Here is a 16118-nt window from a genome sequence, read left to right as displayed (position 1 = left end):
GTGGAGCAGGCAAGCTTCTGGGTGCTCCTGGGTCCAGTCTACAGCTGCACCTTGAACCTTAATCACCATCACCATTACCAGCACTCCTGACACATTTCTGTCTCTTTTTTCTGAAATTGGTAATGGTCATCAGTTGAGATGTTCAGCACAGGGTCCTCTCAGGTCTCACCCTGGAAGCAAGCTCTTCACTTCTTTGTATCTATCTTTCTTTGTTGTACTGACATCCATGTTCCATAACCCACTTCTCCCTCACTGCCGCTACTCCAGGGACTTCAGTAGAGAAGCGAGAGCCCGGATGGGGACTTAGCCCTTTGGAGTCTTCAATACTGTTCTTGCCTCCCATTCATTCACTGTGAGCCAGGGGTGAGGTGCTTTCCCTTCTGCTTCAAAACATGAGTCAGTCATACAGCATAGAATGTTTCCTTTCTAATACATACAATGACATTTTTAAGATCAGATGTCTAGAGTGCTAAGTTTTTAACTTTCTAGAAAAATCTACGTTTATGGACTCCATGGGAATGAGAGGTTGCTATAGCCTCAACAGCCCATGAAACCGTTAACAGCTTTAGGTTAATTGCAGAGGTAAGTGCTTAGAGGACCTGGGCAGTGTCTGTTCCCTTGTTTCTGTATCATGGGTGAGACTTGGCTAAGATATATATTAGATTATTGGTGGTTTTTAATTAATTAATCTTTTTGCTATGTTGGGGATGAAATCTAAAGCCCCACACATGCTAGGCAAGCACTCGCCACTGAGTTGCACCACCATGGTAATTGGTGATTCTTGGTAAAAAAATGGAAGGGTTGTTTGTGCATAGAGAAAGATTTGAAGTTCCATGAAGTTTAGTGGGTGGTTGTACTCATTCTGTCTGCATTAGTGGCTGGTTTTGTCTAAGAGCTCACATAAACTAGATATCAGAACATCAAGGAGTATGGTTTTCTTTCTGTGTTTTCCCCTAAAATGATCTGTCATAATTGGTTTTTATTAAGTATTTCACTCTAAAAATTAGTGCTGAACAAGTGAATAAATATGTTAGTGGAGAGAGGTGACAACAATTTTTCAATGATTAGGGTCTCAGCGTCCTTGTGTTGAAGTGCTTTAAGTGATGTGGCACATCTCAACTTAATAGTCCATAGTTCAATTAATATTTATGAATTCAATTAACATGATCACTACTTGACAAGAGGAAATCAGACACAGTTCTATAATATGCCAAACCAGATATTAAATCCAAACAAAGGATAATTTTAAAAATAGAAGAACAAGTGACAACTGGAAGTCAGCAGATGACTATGTTCATTCATGTAACCAGAAATCAATGCCAAGAATGCCAACAAATGCCAATATGCTAGGCATAGTGTGAGTTAAGGTAGGATCCATATCCCTAACCACGAGTTATTAATTTGAAGACACACATAAAGTTATAGAAAGACGTTGCCTGCCAAATATGGTTGCACATGCTTGTTATCCCAGTACCTATGAGCGGAGGCAGGCAGGAAGTTTGAGAGCTAGAGGCCAGATTGGGTTACGTAGTGAGACACTATCTTAAAAAAAAGATTTTGTTAAAGATGTCATCAAAGTAAGATTGCAGGAAAGGCCATGACTAACCAGAAGAGGAGTGGTCTCTGTATTCAAAGGGCTTAGGCAGAGTTGGCTAGAGTGAGCATTACCACTGCATACTTATCACTTGTTTATGGCCAGACTGCATCTGCTTCTTGATCTATGGAAAGGATTTATGCTGTCTTTTAACCAATAATTCATTCAACAAAATATTTTTTACACACTACTAAGGGCAAAGCTCTGTTTCTCTTACAGTGAGGAGCAAATGGAGTTCTGATCCTGAATTACTCAAAGGTGACTGGGAGCAGTCAATGGAGTCTTAGGTGATAGATCCAGCTTATGGTTGTGGCTAGGACACTCTTCATTGGTCTTTCTTCACTAATGATGGAAGTCTGCCTGCTGTGCTCACTGTGGTCTTTGCATTCTCTCAAGATGACTACCAGGAAATTGCTATCAAACAGGACATGCTCAAAAGGCAGAACGTGTGTACTTTCCAGGCAATAGGGGCCACATTAGCACCGCACAAGTTTGCTATAGATATAGAGAAGAAGATGGTTAATAGGTTTTGGGTTTTTTTTTTTTTTTTGCACAGTCCAGGTAAAGAGTCATAGCACAGTTGACTAAGCAATAGAACCCAAAGGATGAGTAGATTTTGGAAGGTCAGGACCTTCCTAGTCTGCTTTCACTACCTATACTGTTGTTGGTTAATTAGAAGCTTGGAAAAGAGGTTATGGTCCCTGGGAAATATAGCTTCCTTCTTAATGATGGTGGAATCTATTTAGAGTCCTTCCGATCTGGGCCCCTCTGGGAGTAATAAACTCCTGGGAGAGACAGGGCCTCCCGGTGGACAACGTAGCTGAGCCAGTGTAATAGAGGAAGTCCAAGGAATTGGCCCTCTGTTGGGTTTTCTTTGGCAGGAGAAGGCCCAGCTCTTCATGTGGCTGATGCCAAGCAGGCCAGGCACAGTGAGCTCATGGTGCTTCATGGGTCTCAGTGCTGGAGACAGAGGTGGAGGGAGCGAGGGGCTGGGAAACTCTAATGGCTCCAGGGTTGCAGCAGGCAGGGCACCAGGCCAAAGGAGACAGGAACTATTCTGAGCTTTCAGACATTGTGTCATATGACTGTTTATTTGGGAGGAGAAAACCACCCATGGAGTGCTGGTACCCATCATCACCTCCAGAGAGAAAGCAGAGTGCATGTGCCACCTACCCTGCCACTACTACCTCAGGACCATAAGTAGATGAGCTCACTTTTGTATACAGCCTGGTCACTTACATGTCCTTCAGTGCTGCAGGAAGGATCCAGCTCTCCTGCCACTCCTGAGCAATTCACTGGTGCATAGACTCTCAGTTGCCCAACATTTCAAGCATCATCCTGAGAAAACAGATGAAGAAGAGCTGTAAAGAACAGTCCAGAGCAACTGTATCCATGCTACGAATGATTTGTGTCTTCCTAGCAACTGCTCAGCTGAGGTCACTGAGTTCCTCTCTTTTCATTCTGTATGCAAGTCTCTGGGAGCTGGGATTACAGGTGCAGGCCACTGTTCCCAGCTGAGAATTTAATTAAAAAAAAAACAACAACCCTGATATCCTATGTATTACCAGAATTTTCAGAGATGGCTATTTTTGTATAATTTGCAATATTAGAAACACCCAGAGAATGGTAATGATGGGAACCTGGTAAATATTTGCAACACATGTGACAAAAGGCTCATATCCTCACTGTGTGAGGAAGTCTTAAAATAAGAAAGGAGAGGAACAACTAATTTAAAAAATGGGCAAAGATCACAAACAATTACAAAAAAAGAGAAACATCAATGATCAAGGAACTTATGAAAAATGTCAGCTTCATTAATAATTTTTGAACATGGCCTAAAACAAGAAGTTCAGAAATAATATGTGCCAATGCTTGGCTGTCACTTCATTCCTTTAGTAAATTCTAGGTTACTGGCCATGCCATCTGGCCGAGATGGCAGCAGCTATTTCCTATGATTTTTTTTTGAGATTTCCAGGTCTATAATGTCTGTAAGTCTTTCTCATCAATGTCCCCCCTGCCTTCTATTGAGGTGTTGATAAAATGCCTTTTAAGGAGTACTATGTTGAACCAAAAAATATTCATTCCTCCGCACTCCTCCCCACCCATCCCCCCGCCTCCGCCACCTAGTTCTTTGCCCATAAAAGTCTGTACAGACTATAGTCTGTGGGAAGTCATTGGTTTGCTGGGTTTTACTAACAATCATAACAGGGAACTTGGGGTCTCCACAGAGATTTATTGTGTCCCAGTTCTGGAGACCAGAAGTTTGAAAGAAAGGTTACCAACAGGGCTTCTGCCTTTGGGTGGCTCCATCAGCTCTGTGATTCCTCTCCCAGCTTCTGGTGGTGTTGGTCATCTCTGGTGTCCCTTGACTACAGCTGCATCACTTATATGGCCTGCCACAGTGTAGGAATTACAGGTAAGAGCTGCCATGCCCGAGTTTTGCGATGAGCTCTTATGGAGTTTTATCTGAGTTGGTCTCAAACTACAATCCTCTCAGTCTCCAACTCCCAAGGAAGCTAGCTAGGGTTTACAGGTGTGAGAATTTAGGTTTTAGGGCTCATCCTAATCCAATATGAGTTTATCTTAACTTGACACCTATGAAGACAAATTATTTGTAAATAAGGTAACATGTACAAACTCCAGGCAGATATGAATTTGGAGGGGACAATTATTAATCTAGAACACAAGGATTGATCAACACTAAGAAAAATTATAGTACAGAATGCAGTGATTGTGATTATGTGAAAGACTTGGTTGGAATATGTGCTGGTTTATGTTTACAAAATGTAATTACAAATGTTAAATTTAATGTGACTGGAAACAGGATGATTGCTCACCATTTCCTAAATATGCCAGAAAAAAACAACTTTCTTTTGAGGTCTTCTTTAACAAGCACAACAACTACCTTTGAAAGATCGTGGTAGCCAGGACTCAGGGCTGGATGATATGGCATCAAATGGCATTTGGGTACTGTAGAGGTAAGAAGGGATCTAATTTCTCAACAGGTCAATGCCCTGGCATTGAGACCAACAGGAAGAGATATGAAATTAACAAAGGATGATGAATTTGACAATAGTGAGTGAAAAAAAAAGATCTCTGGACTTGAACCAAAAGGATGATGTCTGGATATTCTGAAGCATCTTTATCACCAGTGGATGGTATTGACATAAATAAATATGCAGATACCTCTGCCCATGCAAGGTGAAGGCTTTTCATTGCAAGTATATCATATCCTCCTAATTGCACAACTCTGACTTGCCACATGGATGATTCTCCTGCCACAGGCTTAATGGGGAGGGTGGGGCAACAAGATGGTACAAATTGGGGAAAGGTGAAGGAATGGAGCTAATCAAATGGTAGTTTCCAAAATTTGAAAGCAATTTATAACTGCTCTGTCCCTCATAGATTTAGACTGAGTCTTCTGTGAGAACTGTTCTTAGAGGGGTGTGGTGGAAAGTACATGTGTGCACAATTGGTTCATCAATACCTTACTAAATAGTAAGACAAATACATAGTCTCACCTGCAATTCCAGCTCAGAATGCTGGGAGATGTTGAAGGGCTGAGCTTATCTGCAGACCTCACTTGAGATGTTGGTGGTCACCACTGAACAGCCTTTTTGAGACTAATCAGCTACTTCAAGGTATTATTTTAGGTGGTTGATGGGCTGAGGTTATGGGAAATGTATGAAGGCAGGGGAGGAGAGTATTAGAAAAGTCCTTCCTTGATGTTAGGTGTTGGTTCTCCTGTGGAAAGTCACACCAAAGAGTAGACAAAGCACATGCAAGTCAAGACTAATTTCTGAGAGCTCACAAGCCAGGTGAGAAGCAGAGGTGTAGCATCAAGAGACCCACTATGAAAGACTCAAGCCCTAATTAGTCTTCCTTATAGACTATGAAGGAAATCAGATCCCATGCACAGCTTCATGTTGTCCAGTCTTGCATTCTAATTACCTTGAGTTATTCCAGCCCTTTATTACACATCACCTACAGTTTCTGTAGGCCCTGGTATGGCAGACAGAAGAACAAGAGTGTACAGTGGAATGGTCTTCCCACACCAGCTTCTTCAGGGGGCTTCAGAGGACACAGCATCTTCTCTAGGGAGTTGGTAACCAGAGTCTGGGTGAGGGACTGAGGGGAGTGGTGGATCATGGGAGTAGCCTGAGTTATAGTGAACACTGGAAAAGTGGGATGTCTGGATCCACAAGTTTTTCTAGGGGAAACCATCCCTTGTGAGACAGTAAACTTAGACTTGAATCACACATGTTCATTGAGAACTTAACAGTTAATACTGATTATAACCATGGGTGTTTACATATGGTCTTAGTTTTTTAAATGTATTTTCTTTGGCCCTTTTAAAGAAAAATTCTTCTGATACTTGTTAAATAAAACATTTTTTCAAGACCATGGGGATATTACAATGGGGAGAAGGATGGATCTTGGCTAGAACAAGTGGGGAATTACAGCCAAGGAGCCAAATGAGGGGGGAGTTGGTTGAGAAGATGGAAAATTACTACAAGGCACTCAGGGGTAGGTGGCTTCTTGCTAAACTGACCTAACAGGATTCTTGCTAAAGATAGACTGGAGTAGTCATGTGTGGAAGGCGAGGATGAGGAATCTGATAAGCTATTGAAGTGATAGATATCAAGGGTGGGTGGATTCTCACTAAATAGACTTGGATTTTTGCTATATCTGGATTAGGCAGGCCCAAGGGTGAGAGGACCCCAGGGTGACAACTTAGACAAGAATCAAGTGGATGGCTCAAAGATTTGCTCAAGGGCACTCATTGTTAGTGTATGGCCATTAAAATAACAAACCAAGGTGGTAATGTTTGTTTACTAAAGCAAAATATTCATGAACTAGGACAACTGAATGCAATATAAAATCCCAACTTAGATCTCAACTAGAATTTATTTCTTTTTTTCCACTAGTGAGGCAATTGATGAAATCTGCTTAAATAATTGCATTTTTGTAGATGGTTCTGTTCTGATTTTGATTACTGTGCTACAGAATGTCTTTGCTCTTTGAAACATAAAGGACCACCATATCAGTGGCTTTCTCTCAAAGATTTAGGAAGAAATAATATGTATGCATAAGGAAACAGTGGAACAAAGTAAATGTGGGAAAATGTTAGCACTTGAGAAATCTGAATGGAAGTATATCGAGATTCTTTATAACATTTGTGTAAATCTGAAATTATTTCAAAATGAAAATTTAAACATAAATAAGAAGCCAGATGCCAGTGGTTCCCACTTGTAATCCTAGCTAGCTACTCTGGAGGCTGAGATCTGAGGATTGTGATTTGAAGCCAGCCCAGGAAAGTCTATGAGACTTTTATCTCCAATTAACAACCAAAGAGCCATAAGTGAAGCTGTGGCTCAAGTGGTAGAATGCCAGCCTTGAATGAAAAAAGCTAAAGGATAGCCCCTGGGCCCTGCATTCAAGTTCCATCAGTTCCTCTCCACTCAAGAAATAAGCAAGGGGAGATCAAGAGGAGAGAGAGGGAGAAAGACAGGAGAGGGGGGTGTAACTTCAAAAGACTGAGTTAAGGTCCATGTTATTCAGAAAATACCTCTCAATATAGTTTGTGCCTTACTCAGTATCTAAGTAATGTCGACATGAGCTTCCTTGGTTATCTTTTGCTGTTTTCTTAAAGTTGCCTCCGTCTTTCTCCTCTAGGGGCATCATTGCAGGACAAGATGCTCCTGAACTTCTGACTTTACTAATTCAGGACCCAGGGCTGCCTCTGCCAGCCTGGAGCTGTTGGACCTTGTCATTGCCACTGCTGTGATATCTCACTGCTTGTGAGTCCTCTTTCATACATGGTTGCAACATAAAGTAAATTCCACAAGTTTTTCTTCCAGTTTTTAAAGGCAATTTTTATTCATTATGTTGATGACTACAAATAAGTGTTTCCACTATGGAAAAGTACATTTTCACGACTGGGGAATGGATTTTCAGGAGTCATCTTCAGTAGGGTAAAAACTTACCAAAATCCTTGAATGTTGGAATTCAGTTCTTTATATAAAGTCCTTTGTAAAGACAAAACAGAGTTTAAAAACAAACTGAAAAGGAAGGGCAGGGCAATTTTTTTTTTTTTAAAGAGAAAGAAAAAGAAAAGAAGGGAGGGAAGAAATATTAACTCATTGCTTCTCCGATTTCTCTTCTGCCTTGTTTCTGGCCTCCTTCACAGAAAGAGCTGCCAGCTTTTCAGCCACTTTTTCAGTATTACCATTTTTTTTTTCCTGGTTTCTTTTCTCCCTCTTCAATCTCTTCAAACTTTGTTTTGAATTTTTGTGCATTCTCGGCATTTAGGAAGCGGATGGCGGGCAGCTCGGTCAGCATGAGTGTTCCAGACCCAGGCCCCGTCACTGCCAGCATTCGGTTTGGGCTCCATCACTGGTGTGATGTATTGGTTGGCGCATATCTTCAGGGTCTTGTCCCTCCTCTTGAGGAGGCGGATGGCCCCTTTCTCCTTGTGCTTCGGGAGCTTGACATCACCAGTGCCTCGCTCCTTCTATTCTGGGAGGTCATTCTCTGAAGCAAATCGAAATAGCTTGGCCTGCATTGACAAACGTTCCTCTTCATGTTCCTCCAGCGTTTGAATTTCTTATTCAGGAAGAGAAACTATTGGCTCAAACTGGGGGTCATGGTTGGACTCGTCTGCATTCTCGGTGCAGGTAACATGATCCTCATGACTTTCCTTGGTAGCCACCATGGGCCCTGCTGCATCTTGGTCGTCACTGACTCCACGGCCTCTAGGCGACTCAAATTCGACAAGTTTTTGCTTATTCAACTTACTTAACTTTTAAAGCAGACCTATTAGATGTTAAGCATGAGTTTGGCATTCAATTTAACAAGCTGGGTAAAGGGCTCGAGGTGGTGTGGGGAAAAATACATTTGAGCAAAACCCATAAACAGGGTGTATAACCGCTTTCTTGAAAAATACTCTAATACCCACCATCACAGATTATTCTCCTCTTGAATGCTCTTACCTTTATGGAAGGTTCCCCCTGTGGCTTTTAGATTTAGTACTCTGTGCTTATCGTCCAGAACATGATAGAAGCCTTGAAGCTGTCAGTGACTTACAACTACAAGGCATCCAGTTGGAGCCAGAGAAGGGAAGAGAACGTTTTCAATTCAGAGTTATGGCTAACTTAGTGCCCACGTCCACTTTTCCCAAACAAGACACTTTTCCTGGGCTGTAGCTTCCCTCCTACCCAGAATTACATTCTTGGCATTCCACGGCAGATCCTCCAGGTACTCCCTAAATGTACCCCAACGTTTGGCATGGACACAGCCAGATTTACAGCTCCGAAGCTCAGCCATTCAGCTGGCTCAGCAGTACTCCGCATTGCTGAAGACCCTTTAATGAAAAAGCCAAGCACACAACCAAATTTAGCAGGGAGACACAACCTAGCATGTTGGAGTGTAACGGCTTCCAGGGCTACTTAAAGCAAGGAATATAACTTTGTCACTGTGGAAACTCTAGCAACTTGGAAAACTGACATCCTGACTGAAAATATCGTAGTTTCCACAACAGACCAAACTGGAATGAGTGACATTTACTTAGCCAGAAGGGCCAGCTCCTCTTTGGCACTTCAATCTCCATGTAGCTGTACACAAACCCTGTGTGACCAGGTCCCTCTCTCCTGTGCCTTCCTGCCTCTATCAAGCACATCTTCTCTAGTCTTGTCTACTCCTGACATGGAGCACTGCAATGCACATTTACTGTGCCATTGAATGAAAGGATTTAAAACACTCCCAAGAGCCAGGTGCAGGTGGCTCATGCCTGCAATACTAGCTACTCAGAGGGCTGAGATGTGAGGATCACAACTGTAGGTCAGCTCAGGCATAAAGGTCCGTGAGACCCTTACCTCCAATTAACCAACAAAAAACAAAGTGGAGGTGTGGCTCCAACCTTGGGAGAAAAAGCCAAGCAAGAGTGTGAGGCGTTGAGTTCAAGCCTCAACACTGCCACAAAGGTCCCAAAGTACCAAGCAAAAGGCACACACATTATTTGCGTGAGTTCCATAAAGGATGTCATCGTGTATTTTCAGCATCAACAGACGCTACTACCCAGTCACCGTAATGATTCCTTTTTTTGGTGAGTGTAAGGTTGGGCAAGGAGGCCTCCCCCTCTGTCTCACCTCTCCTCAGCCAGCCCTCAAGGAGTTTGGAAGCAGCTAAGGGATGAAGGAGGGAGGGGTGAGTTATTAGGTTTAAAGCCTGGTCAAGGGCACCCTAGCCTTAGGGTGGCCAAAAGTCAGCCCCAGCGAGGACTAGCCTGTGACTTTTCACACGACCCTCCTAGGTCCTTCTCTGCTCTGTGATGGGCCCTCCCAAATGTCCATCACTGGCTGGCACTACAAGTAGTGCCATTGAGATTCCATCTCACCCCAGTAAGAATGTCCTATATCAAGAAAACTAACAATAACAAATGTTGGAGGGGATGTGGCCAAAAGGAAACCCTACTTCATTGTTGGTGGGAATGTAAACTGGTTCAGCCACTCTGGCAAGCCGTATGGAGATTCATCAGAAGGCTAAACATAGGGCTCCCCTATGACCCAGCAGCCCCACTTTTGGGCATCTACCCAAAAGGCCACAAACAAGAACACACTAAAGCCACCAGCACAACAATGTTCATCGCAGCACAATTTGTCATAGCTAGAATATGGAACCAACCCAGATGCCCCTCAGTAGATGAATGGATCAGCAAAATGTGGTACATATACACAATGGAATTTTATGCCTCTATCAGAAAGAATGACATTGCCCTATTTGTAAGGAAATGGAAGGACTTGGAAAAAATTATACTAAGTGAAGTAAGCCAGACCCAAAGAAACATGGACTCTATGGTTTCCCTCATAGGGAATAATTAGCACAGGTTTAGGCAAGTCACAGCAGAAGATCACAAGAGCTCAATAGCTATGCCCTTATGAACACATAAAATAATGCTAAGTGAAATGAACTCCATGTTATGGAAATGACTATTATATCACTGTTGTAACTACTTTCAACGTGCTATGTGAAACCGTAGCTTCTATTATTGATGATCCTATCCCCTTCCTGTGGTTGTACCTGCACTTTCTCTGTATCTTATCTGAGTACATTGGAAAATGTGTATACTGGTATTAGAACTAGGAAACTGAAAGGGAATACCAAAATCGAGAGACACAGGGTAAAAAAAGACAAACGACTACAAAAGCAATACTTGCAAAACTGTTTGGTGTAAATGAACTGCACAACTCATGGTGGGGGGAAGGGAAAGGGGGAGAGGGGAGGGGGGAATGAGGGAGGAGGTAGCAAACAGTACAAGAAATGTACCCAAAGCCTAAAGTATGAAAATGTAACCTCTCTGTACATCAGTTTGACAATAAAAACTAAAAAAAAAAACAATGAAAATGAAGGAAAATTAATTAAAGAAGCCAGATGCAAAGAAAAAAAAAAGTAGTGATCCTCAGGCCCTACAGTACGCCCGGGGGAAGTGGCTAAGAGATTGGGGCGGGGCCACACTCTCTCTAGACACGCCCCTTAGCTGCTTAGCTCAGGCGTGGGGCCTGACAAGCAGTCCCCGGAGCGGTCCAGGCCAAGCCGCTGGCACCTGGTTGGCAAAGTAATGCCTCCCCCCCCAACCCCGCTCCTCGCGGCCAACCAGAGGTGTGGGACCCCGTTCCTAAGAGGTCTCCAGGGTGGGCTTTCTAGGTCGGATCTGGGCACCTTGGGATGCTGCGAGTAAGATTTTTTTTTTCTTTTTTTAGTGGGCTGGACTTGTTATTGGCTCGCAAATTCGGAAGGCATCGGGGAAACTTCTCGTCCTCAATTCCTTGCTCCCCCACCCAACCGCTCGTCACTTAGGGAGGGGAAGCAGGTACTTAGTACTTTGATTCCTCCCTCCCCTCCTCCCCAATCCAACTCGGTAAAAATACCCGTGCACGGGACAATTAAGCCTAGCCCCGACGCTGGCGCTCACCGGGCGGTGTGTGCCGAGCTTACACTCGGAAATGCGTGCGGGTCTGGCCCGGCCGCAGAGGGCGTCTGGAGACCGGAGAAACCGCGGCCGCCGGGCCCCTCGCCTCGGCCGGGGCTGTCCCTTTAAATCCTGGAGGAGGCAAAGAGGAAAAAAAAAAAAAAAGGAAAGAAAAGAGAAGCGGAGCCCCGAGCGGCTGGTGGCTCTGGCCGGCCCCCCACTCCGCCCCCGCGCTGGGGACCCGACTCCCGCCCGCGGCCTCCCCGGCTTCCCCGCAGCGCCACCCACTCGCCACAGTTACGGTCAAAATAGAAATGAGCGGAGCCGGGCGGAGGCTGGGGCGCAGCAAGTGCACGTGCGGCTGGGCGGGGAGGGGGCGCAGCGGAGCCGGCGGGCGCGAGCCACCGCGAGGCGACCGCACACATCCGGGCCCTTTAGCCCCGTGCGCCCCCCGAGCCGGCGGCGCGGGTGCCGGGCGCGGGGCGCGGGGCTGACAGCCGCGGCGCGGGAGGCGGGGCGCGAGGAGGGCGGAGGCGCAGCCCCGCGAGGGAGGAGCTGCCCGCGCGCCCGCCGCCGCCGCTCGGCTCCACACCCGCGGCCGGCGCAGCCCCTCCACGAGACTCTGACAGCCGCGCGGCCGGCGCTGCTCCCGAGCGCACCGACCGACGGACGGCCGCGGCCGGGGAGGACGCGAGCACCGCGGCCAGGCGCCGAGCCGCGGGAGGCGCGCGCTGCCGGAGTCGGGCCGAGGTGAGCAGCCTCTCGCTCCAGGCTTAGGGGGTGGATGGGGCTGGTGGTCAGGGCGGGGGCGGGGGGTGTCTCTTCCGCACCTTGGCTGCTGAGGCGAGCGGGAGGTCGCGGGGCGCCGAAAGGGTGTCTGCGCATCAGCAGCGCCCCAAAGCGATCGCCAGGGACCGTTGCTAGGAGGCGGGCGGTCCGCGCGCTCCGGGGCGCCGGCAGGGGCAGGAGGGCGCTCCGCTTGCTGGGCAGCGGGCGGGGGGCTGCGGTGGCTATTCAGGGGCTCCGTGCGGCAGCCATGCCACTGGAGGGGGCGGGAGAGAAGAGAAGGAGGAAGGGAGGGAGGGAGAGTCAGCCCAGAGCTAGCCAGCGAGCGGGCGCCGCGCCTCCTGGCTGGCACCGCGGCCCAGAGGGAAGGGGCGCGCCGGGCTGGAGGGGAACTTCTGCGGGCGCGTGCGGTCCCGGGCTCGGCGGCGCACCCCGGCCCGGGCAGGGCGGGCCTCTTGGCAGCCACAGGTGGTGTCTGCCAAAAGTTTTGCCGCACTTTTGCCGGAAAGCTGCAAGAGCATCTTGGAGGGATGTGTTGCGGGATGTGTTGCATGTGTGTGTGTATTACGTCTTCTGGAACTTGGGCACCCGCACTTCGAACACCACATTGGCTTTCCCTTAAAGATCGGGGTGGGGTGGGGTGGGGTGGGGTGGGGGAAGGATCTGGAACAGCTGAGATTCCGCCACACACAATGAAGCCTGAGGGCTGCGTGGCGGTCCCGGGGAGAGATGGCGCTCAAATTGGGATCTCAGATCGTCGCTGTGGTCAAAGTGGGAAGTTGGGAGACAAGGGCGCACGCATACGATTCCTCATTCCTTGGGAAAGTTAAGCGCAGCCTGGTCTGATCCCTGCAGCCCGCACCGGGCAGCCGGGGCTCTCTTCCTAGCGACGTGCATGGGAACCGCACGAAGCGCGCGCGTCTTTGCTCACCTCTCGCTGGCTTGAAAGCGAATTGTCTCTGGGCCGCGGTGCTGCTTTGTTATTCTGGCTGCTCTTGGCTTCTCACGGAGAAATGCTAGGAGGAACTGAAGACTCCTGTTACCTTAGAAATCTGCATAGCTGTGGTGGCTCCTGCCCAAGCCTTAGTGGGGATCGCTGGGGATGGAGGAGGCTGGGGCAGAGTCGTGCTCTGTCTTTCCATGGAGCCCCGCGGTACCAGCACAAGCTAGAGCTGGAGCTACGGAGATAGGAAAAGGGTGGGGGCGAGAAGATCTCATAAAAGAGGGAGAAATGCTATCTCCAGCTTTGGTAGAGAGGTCCTGAGGTCTGGTGGCTTGGCCCCATTCCTCATTCACAGGGTTGAGGAATCCAGGGCAGTGAGGTAGAATCACCCGGGTAGGTCTGTCCGGGCCTGAAAGAAATCATTATTCCCAGAGCTGGTCTGATACCCTGTGTTGCAAGTAGGTACAAAACTGCGTGAGAGTTGGAAACACACTCAGTCCTTCTGTCTCCTTGGTCTTGCTCCCACACTCTGTCCCCTAGTCTCCACAAGTACAGGAGCATAAAGGATGCTTCTTTGCTTTAAGGAAGGACACAGAATTTGAGGTGAGGGTGAAAGAAACAGGAGCACTCATTTTACAGATGAGCCATGCCAGGCCAAAGGAAGTGACCTGGTACAGTGTTAAGAGTCCAGGGAGATTAGAAATGACATCACTCTCCCAGGCTAGGGTGGATAAAGTTCTGTGGGCAAGGCCTTATCAGAAATGCCACTCCAGACCCCACACCTATTATGGGCTTATTATCTGGTACTTTCTAAATACACACTAGTTAGCAAACATGACATATTTCCTGTCCCTTGCTCTTGGCTTAGCAAAACCAGGAATGTCACTGCAGGGGCCAGTCTGGCACTCCCCTAACTTTTTCCTGCTCCCTCATCACCCCCAAATTCCTCAGACTCCTTTGGTAATATAATGTGGCTTGATTAGTCAAGATGAGTTTGCTGCTTGTCTCACTGAAGCACCCACTTCGCATAGGATGCCAGAACTGTTTTCCTGGTAATTAGGTTTTACAGATATTTTTGAAAGGAAGCCCAATTTTGGATCAATTACACTTGGACACAAATGCTGTGCTGTTGTGGATACCAAATGAGAGAGATGAGCAATTATCTGGGGGGTGCTAGAATAAATGTTGTTATGAGTATTTGACACAGCTATTAAGCACCAATGAGTGGGTTTTCAGTAAATGTTTTTTTTTTACTCTGTATTTTATTGAGCAAACAAAGTGTCTTAATTAAAAAGAGATGCGTGTTGGCCACATGGATTTTAGCCACTCTTCTTATCAGGGTGTATGCCAGGGGACAGGGGTATACAATAATGAAGATACATTTTTTTCTCTTAAACCAAAATATTATACTCCCCAGCATAAATAAATACTCTAGGGTAAGGTTTAACCTTTGACTGATGTTATGTTCAGCCTGGCAGAACCTTATTAAGTCAAAATGAGACTGGGTGTGGTGTGGGTCAATCTGTATTAGTCAGAAATGACTTGTAAGAGAGAACATTTTGTAAATTTCATTGCTTTCATGGACATTCAGTATCAAGAATTCAAAGCTAATGCAGAACCAGCGAGGATGGTTCTTCTGCTCGGAGGGACTTGAAGAAGAAACCAAGAGTTGGTGCCCTACTGATAATGGTGTTATACAATGTGTTTCACTTCCTTGACAACCTACTCTCACCTGTGTCCCATAGACTAGATAATTCAGTTACTTGTTCATCTTACAGATGGAGAATCTGAGGCAGAATAATGGGAGGTGTGATCCCCCTGTAACTTCTTCCAGGGCCTTAGTACCTTCTGAACACATGACTTGCACCTGTTGTGTGGATCTGGGTGTAAAAGAGTCCCTAAAATGTTTCTAGAGCCCTGGCTTCCCAGCACTGCAGTTACAGAGGACTGTAGGACAGGGGGTGACAGTTAATAGTTCCAGTTCATTGGCAGTAGATCATCAGGACAGCTTGCTTGTTGGCCCCGCCCAGGATGGGCAGTTGTCCTCCCTCTTAGTAGCAGGCTGTGGGAACTTGGGTGAAGAAAGACCAGCTGGCTGTGGTTGGGGGTGGGGTGGGGGTGGGGTGGGATCTATGCTTGTGTAGGGCTGAAGGAGTATAGGCTATTTATAACCCCTCCTCCCCTCCTGGGAAGAAGAAACTCAAGGGTCTGGAACCATCTACAGCATTGACTTCTCCCTAGGATGACTGTGTCCCCTGGGAATCAAAACAAACAAGAAAAAAACCACATTAGGGTGAACACCGATCTGTGTGGGCAGATCCCGCAGGATGCCTTGGAATATCCCTGCTCTAGGGATTTAGGCTCCAAGGCCATTCCAGAGCCAGCACTGCCCTTATTGCTCAGGGAGGTGCACTGCACCCCAGAAACATCCCAGGGAAGCGCTCATGAACCTACTAAAGGACACAAGGTTGGCTTTCTGAATAATAACAGCAATGATTTTTATACAGGAGATCCTGCAAGGGATAAATTGGCCATGGTTCCCTGGGACTCCATGCTGGGCCATTTCTGTGCAGAATGGAGGAGGAAGTGGAGTGGGTTTGAGGCACACACTCCTCTTCCGGCTCTACCCCAGACCAGTTCCTGATGGCCTGTGCCCACCCACTCATGAAGCAAACACCAAAGTCTGTCTTGAAGTAAATACTTCTGCTACCGGTTACCACCTCATAGCTGAGGCTACACTAGTTTTCTGCCAGTTGGTGGAATGAACCATTGAGTTCATCTTTCTGCATTACCCCTTGATGACTTGATTTTTTCTGTAAGAACCATTT

General features: G+C 46.7%; 1 protein-coding gene and 1 pseudogene across 2 annotated transcripts in view; one reads left to right on the top strand and one right to left on the bottom strand.

Moving 5' to 3' along the window:
* Positions 1–7563: 7563 nt before the first annotated feature.
* LOC125364080 lies at positions 7564–8309 on the bottom strand (annotated as a pseudogene).
* A 3738-nt stretch (positions 8310–12047) lies between these two features.
* The window catches only part of Zbtb7c (zinc finger and BTB domain containing 7C), a 280865-nt gene continuing 276794 nt past the window's right edge, over positions 12048–16118 (top strand). For both annotated transcript variants that reach the window (XM_048363509.1, XM_048363510.1), the window contains exon 1: positions 12048–12311. The gene's annotated coding sequence lies outside the window, so the exon portion shown is untranslated. The remainder of the gene's footprint in view (positions 12312–16118) is intronic.

This window comes from Perognathus longimembris, chromosome 15 (assembly GCF_023159225.1).
Source record: "Perognathus longimembris pacificus isolate PPM17 chromosome 15, ASM2315922v1, whole genome shotgun sequence".
In the NCBI taxonomy this organism is placed as follows: domain Eukaryota; kingdom Metazoa; phylum Chordata; class Mammalia; order Rodentia; family Heteromyidae; genus Perognathus; species Perognathus longimembris.
Note: the sequence above shows the minus strand (reverse complement) of the source record. Positions and strands in the feature narration are given on the sequence as shown.